Source organism: Sapajus apella, unplaced genomic scaffold (genome assembly GCF_009761245.1).
Source record: "Sapajus apella isolate SASKATOON/1434 unplaced genomic scaffold, GSC_monkey_1.0 scaffold7, whole genome shotgun sequence".
Taxonomy (NCBI): Eukaryota; Metazoa; Chordata; class Mammalia; order Primates; family Cebidae; genus Sapajus; species Sapajus apella.
In genome coordinates, this window is record NW_022436947.1 from 34,639,341 (window position 1) to 34,646,525 (window position 7,185).

Sequence of the window (7,185 nt, forward strand, 5' to 3'; positions counted from 1 at the left end):
CACATGCCCATGCTGTAGTTCTGGGTCCAGAATCCTCAGGAGCATATATTAGAATAGGTTCTCAACTATGCTTAAAATAAGATGTAAAACAATAATCACCATAAACAAGTTGCAAAGACCAATGTAGACAATATATTACAAGCCAAGGGTTATTATGATCAATCCAATTCTGTGAACTTGAATACAATAATAACATAAATAAGTAGCAAGTGGCAGCCTGATAATCTGGTTTAAGAGACTGTGACGATCAGTCCCAGAGATGTTTTTTCTTTCTTTTTGTCAACTGTTATTAATAGCTACTTAACCTAACCTTGTTCTTTCTTTAGACTCATAGGAGTAAACTTCTAACTTGTCCAAACTCCTGCCTTAGAGTGCAAATGTTTGAAGCAGATTTATAGCTCGGTCTCCAGAAATGCGGGTATTTCCAGACAGACTCTCCATGACAAAGTCCTTGTAGACAGTTCCTATTAAATTCTTCCTTTCCACATAGGAAAGTTTGCTTATTACCAGCTTATCCAAGGAGGCAGGATGATGCTCCCCTGACATGCCCAAGGAGCCCTAAGCATAATGAGCCATCCCACATCTTCCAACACTTTGACCCCAACAGAGCAAGACTGTGTTGAGGCACTGGATAAACAGGAAACACTCAAATCCTGAGAGAACCATTATTTGGGTTCAGCCCCCATCTCTGCTTTTTACTAGTCATGTGAACTTGGGCATGATATTCCATCCCTCTGTGCTTCAGTGGTACCATCTGTAAAATGGGAGCAATTCATTATTCCTCCTTTATAGATTTGTTGTAACGAGCAAATGAAAAATTGCATGTAAAACATATAGCACTATGTCTGCATGGAGGAAGCACTCTATAAATATTATTTTTAGTTGCTGTTATTCTGTCATGTAAAAAAAACAAACTTTGATGGACTTTCCTTGATGATCACAAGAGTGGTTAAGCCCTTGGCTTTCGCATCTAGCTGACTTGGTTTCACAGTTCTGCTGTTTACTAGCTGTGTGACCTCTGACATTTTCTTAACTTTCATAAGCCCTTTCCTTATCTAGAAAAACAGAAGTGACCCCAGTGCTCTACCTCCTAGAGTCATCACGAGAATCAGAGATAATAAACCTTTTAAATCCCTAGTCCTAACACATGGTAAGTGTTCAATAATCAGCTGCTTTTTTATTTGAATGTGTACTTTTTATTTTAATTTCTGCTTGAAATCAGGTTGTCAGAAATTAGAACATAATTGATTTCCCTATGAAGATTTGCAGGTTTACTGCAGTTTAATAGTCGGTACATTTTATGGTGCAATCCTGGTCTAGGAGTTTGCACGTAAAGATACCGGACACAGCTCTGTCAAGTGCTAGCCAAGAGACTTCAGGAAAGTATCAGAAGCTCGAGTTTCCTAACTGTGTGTGAAATGGGATAAAAATATCCTTCCTCACAGAATAGTAAGATTTCCACAGAGTCATGGATGATAAGCACTTAAATTATAAAGCAATACAAATATGTAAAACTTCATCATTATCTCAGAAGAAAAATGAGGACTTAATATAAGAAATATAAATGGAGAATAACATAGACCTATAAAGTAATTTCTCCATTGACTACAGTGGATTTTTATTTTGGAGTAAGTTTAAGACAAGAATCTTTAAGTGTCTCTCAGATTGAAGCTGGACATAGAAGGACAGAATTCCATCACAATCATTAGTTAATTCATGTGCATGCTATGGGAACATGATGTCAGGAGAACAGGGACATAGACTAGCCTTCGGTATAGAAACAAATGAGCCAGACTTTACCTCTAAGCACCAGGCAAGTCTTCTGGGCCATGAAGTATGCTCTGGCATTTAGTGGGTATTTGCTTCTTGCTAATTTTAGTTCTGTGTCTCAAGGGATTCTCTAATGCAGACAAGTAGCTAAGTATCTGAAGGTCTTTCTCTCCCTTTCTACTCTTTCTCTCCCCATTTTTCTCTCTCTCTCACTTTTCCTCTCTGAAAATAAGCCCGTAAATATATCAACAGAATGTGGTAGGCAAGTATTCACATTTCTACTAAAAATTGCAGTTAAGCAAAAAAAAAATCCTAATTATTTCCGTAACTCAAAATTGTTGTTGTAGGATTTTTTTGGTTTTTTTTTTCCCCATGGTTCTTTGGAGACCATCTATTTTTTTCTATTTGAATTTATGAATTGATTTATGGCTGAGAAAAGTAAGAGATCCAGGATGCAGGCACATCCATCTGTTGCCTTTTCTCCTTTGCCTCTCTGCAAGCAGTAACACTGGTAACCCAAACATCTGGTCAGGCCTGTGTGAATCCACTCCCACCACGTCCCATCATTTAGTCCCATACCAAATGCATTTGTTCTGACAAGGAATATGCCCATAGTCATCAAACATTTTGATAAAACCCATGAAAGAGGGTCTGGGTGCAGTGGCTCACACCTATAATCTCAGCATTTTGGAGGCCAAGTCGGGAAGATGACTTGAGCCCAGCAGTTCAAGATCAGCCTGGGCAACACAGCAAGACCCCGTCTCTACAAAAATCTTAAACATTAGCCAGGTACAGTGGCAAACACCTACAGTCCCAGCTACTTGAGAGGCTGAGGTGGGAAGATCACATGGGGCCAGAAGGTTAAGGCTACAGTGAGCTGTGATAGCGCCAATGCACTCCAGCCTGGGTAACAGAGCGAGACCCTGTCTAAAAAAAAAATTGTTTTTTAATATAGGAAAGAGAAAGAGGAGGAAAGTTTCCATCTTACAATGAGCAAATTAATGTGCAAAAAAACTGAAGAGAATGCTGCCCACAATTACCAGCCAACTTGCAGTCAGTGTGAGAACAGATCTCTTGATGTCTGAATCTATCCCCAACTGCTCTTCAAAGAAAATCTCGGTCAAAAAAATACAACTACAGAAATAAACCGGGAGGGAGTAAACACACATTTGCTCACTATGTATGTACATAGTGAGTATCTCGTCTAAGCAAAGCAGTGCAGGACACAGGAAAGTATGTAAGAAATGGTCTACTCTGGGCAGAGATTTCCCTCCAGGAAAGGATTAAATGACACAGCGGGCCATGAGTCCTGCCCACCCCATATCACATCCAAGTAGAGCCCCCAAACATACCACGTTAATGCACCTTGCCCATCACCGGGGCCCTCTTTGCTGCTAGAATGGCCTTTCCCTTCCCCACCTCCCAAGCCCTGCACTGCCTGAAGCCTACCTGAACTTCACCTCCTCCTGGCAATCTATCCCCTGTCCCCTCAATCTGGGCAAACTCATCCCACTGCCCGCTGCAGCCAGCTTTGATCCTACGCCATGGAGATGCTATCTCTGGTCCTTCATGCTATACAGCACTTTCTGTCATTCTCCCTAGCTCCACTGAGAGCCTGAGTAGGCAAGGACCATGCATTTATCATCTCGTGTCCTCAGAGTCTAGCAGCCTAGCTTCTGAGACGCTCAGGAAATCTGCTGACTTGAATGAAATACAATAGTACTATAAGACAGCCTGTGCTGAATACGTCTTCAGAGGAACCCCTAAAGACTTCTAAAAGTCCACTGGAAGGAGAAAGGGAATCTCTGAAGTTACAGACTCCTTCCACCAGCCTAAAGAACTTGCAAAGCCAGCAGAGCAACAGATTCTAAAATCTCAGAAATGCACAGAGTTGGGGATGGTGGCTCATGCTTGTAATCCCAGCACTCTGAGAGGCCAAGGTGGGCAGATCACTTGAGCTCAGGAGTTCAAGACCAGCCTTGGCAACATGGTGAAACACCGTCTCCACAAAAAAATACAAAACATTAGCTAGGCATGGTGGCATACACCTATAGTCCCAGCTACTCTGGAGGCTGAGGTGGGAGGATCACTTGAGACTAGTTGCACTGAGCTGTGATCACGCCACTGCAACCCAGCCTGAGCGACAGAACCAGATCCTGTCTCAAAAAAAAAAAAAAAAAAAAAAAAGGTACAGAGGAGAGAGCACACTGGCACCTGTAGGAACATGTGCTACAGAAACTCAGCTAAATAAACAATGAAGCCATATAAGCATAATCCAAATAAACGTTTTTAAGCACAAAGTGTATGAGCCACAGCTTTAAGCTTGTAATATTTGATTTTTAAAGGGACAAACAGAGGTTAAGTAAACAGATACTTAAACAGAAGTTAAGTATCACTAGGAAGAGCCACACTCTGAAGCAGCAGTCTACTCAAAGACTTTGAACTCACAGCATTAGGTCACATTCTGAGTCTGAAACTTAATAGCTGTGCAACCTTGGGCAAGTTCCTTAACCTCTCTGGGCCTCAACTTTCCCATTTGTAAAATAAGAGTAATAGTAGACCCCCATCATATGGTTGCTTGTTGGAATGACTTAAAGAGATAATGCTGGCAAAAATGGTTAGCGTGGTTTGTAGCACACAGTAAACACTGAATGAAAGTGTATTGCTCACTCTTCTGATGTGATTTGCATCTTCCTGTGGATGACCTAAACTCACAGGCCCCTTTTGATCTGGACATGGCAAATTCTCTCCAGGAAATCGTGTCACAGAAACATGTGCTTCCCCTTATTCCACTCTATCCAATTTAGTCACTCATTTAGCAAACACTTACTGAGTATCTTCCACGTGCCAGGCACTGCTCTGGACCCTGGGGTCCAGCAGTGAACAAAACTAACAAAAATCCCTGCCCATGTGGAGCCCACCTTCTGTTGGAGAGAGTAGGAAATAAGCATAATAAGTAAGTTACAGCATATTAGAATACACTGTGCTATGCAAAAGAAATCAAGACAGGTAGCCAGGAGCAGTGACTCACACCCGTAATCCTAGCACTTTGGGAGGCCGAGGCAGGCGGATCATGAGGTCAAGAGATTGAGACCATCCTGGTCAACATGATGAAACCCCATCTCTACTAAAAATACAAAACTTAGCTGGGTGTGGTGGCACGTGCCTGTAGTCCCAGCTGCTCGGGAGGCTGAGGCAGGAGAATCACTTGAACCCAGGAGGCGGAGGTTGCAGTGAGCTGGGACCATGCAATGCACTCTAGCCTGGCTACAGCGTGAGACTCCATCTCAAAAAAATAAAAAAAAAAAGAAAAGAAATCAAGATAGGTAAAGGGAATTCAGAACGGGAAGGATTGCAGTTTTAAATAGCAGGAGTCATGGCAGGCCTCGCTGAGAAAGTAACACTTAAGCAAAGGAGGTGAGGGAGAGAGCTACCCAGAGATCTGAGAGAAGAGGGGTCCAGGCAGAAAGGGCAGCCAATGCGAAGGTCCTAGGGCACGGCCATGCTTCATGTACTCCAGGATAGCAGGGAGGCGAGTATGGCTGGAACAGAAGAAATGAGAGACAGAAAAGAAGATGATATCCGGGATAGTCAGGGTCCTAATTAAGCCATTGTAAGGACTTTGATTTCTACTTGAAGAGAAGTAGGGGCCATTGAGAGGTTCTGAGCCAAGGGTCACTGTGACTGTTTAGGGTAGCCTGGCGGTGGGAGGAGAGAGGTAGGGGGCAGAGCGGATTGCAAAGACTTGTCTGAAGGCTCTTATTGAAGGTCAGGTGAGTGATTATGGCAATCAGAACAGGAAGGGAGCAGTGGAGGCGGAGAGAAGTGTTAAGATGACTCTGGCTATGTTGTGAAGTGGAGCTCACTGGATGCTATGAAGCATGGGTGGGGGCAGATGAGCCCGGTCTGGGCACATGGGAAACGACACAGATGTCAATAACTGTAATGGGGAAGGCTGGTGGAGAAGCCTGTTAGCAAGGGCCAGGTCAGTGATTAGGTGTTTGGCTACGTACACATTGAGTTTGGGATATCAAGGTCATAGCTAGAAGTTAAGGCAGTTGGTTTCTACAATTCAGGAGAGAAGATATAGAAAGACCTCAATTATGTGTTAGGAGCAAAACTCCCCTAGCTATGATCTTTATGTCCTTTGTCCTACTATAATTAGCCTGGAATCCGTGGTTCTCCAATTTTAGTGCTCACAAAAATCACCAGAAACACTTGTAAAATTACTGATTCCTGGGTCTCAGCCCCAGAAGTTCTGAGTCAGCTGATCTGGGATGAATCTGGGCTGATCTGAATCGGCTGATCTAGGTCGGGGAGAACAGGAGATTAATATTTTTAAGCTTCTGGGATTCTTGTCCAAGTGGCTCATGTATCACCACCTGAAAAATCTTGGCATCTTTTCCTCCCCCAACCCCAATTCCCCAATCAAATATTCCAGCCACCTAGGCAATATTCATTTAATTTCTCAAACCACTCAGAAAAATACATCTCCCTCAAAATATTCCAGATTTAGAAAAAAGTGGCGCTGAACGGAATTTATTTGAAGGGCCTTTCACTTGCTATTGTACTACAGAGTCTGAATGCTGGTTTTGCTCCACTTCCAGCAGGCAGGCCGTGGCACAACTGGAAAGAGTGACCAGTGTGGCCCTCAGTCCTTCAGATCTGTGCCCTTTTCCTTATGGGCTACTCACTCGAATTCCACATGCCCTTGTGCTGTCCCAAAGCCCTTCCATCTGTCATAGAAATAAACAATTTGGATAATGTGTTTATCCGGAAGTGTTACCCACTCGATCTGTTACTTCTTTCAGAATTGACCCAGAAGGGAGGGCAACAATTAAACAAAGTCTTGTTCCCTTACAGTGGAATTTCAGACAATGTGGCAAGCAGAAGGAGGAAGGAGATATCTTAGTATCTCCGGGTGCATGCCCTCTGGTTTTCCCCGCATACAAGCCTTGTTGCCACTACCTGTGATCTTCCCCATTTACAGTTATTGATTGGGTTGATCTGGGGTAAGAGGACATGCGTGGACATGCTGTCGACACATGACACTACCTGTAGCAGCCACAAAAACAGACCTCTCAGAACAATTAATGCAGGGAGAGTAACTGCCTGCCTGCTGAGCTGAGGGGCTCGGAATCCACCACTGTTTTTGTTTGCACAGACACCATGCTTCATGCAGGCTGGGACACAAAGGCAGGTCTCAGCCTATGAAACCAGAACTCTTTCAATGAGGATTTTGGCTTGAGGCCTCCCCATTAGCCTGGCTGGACCTTTCCTAGACCTGTACCACAACCTGACTTACTTTCTTCTTTTTTGAGATGGAGACTTGCTCTGTTGCTGAGGCTAGAGTGCAGTGGTGTGATCTTGGCTCACTGCAACCTTAGCTTGTCAGGTTCAAGCAATTCTCCTGCC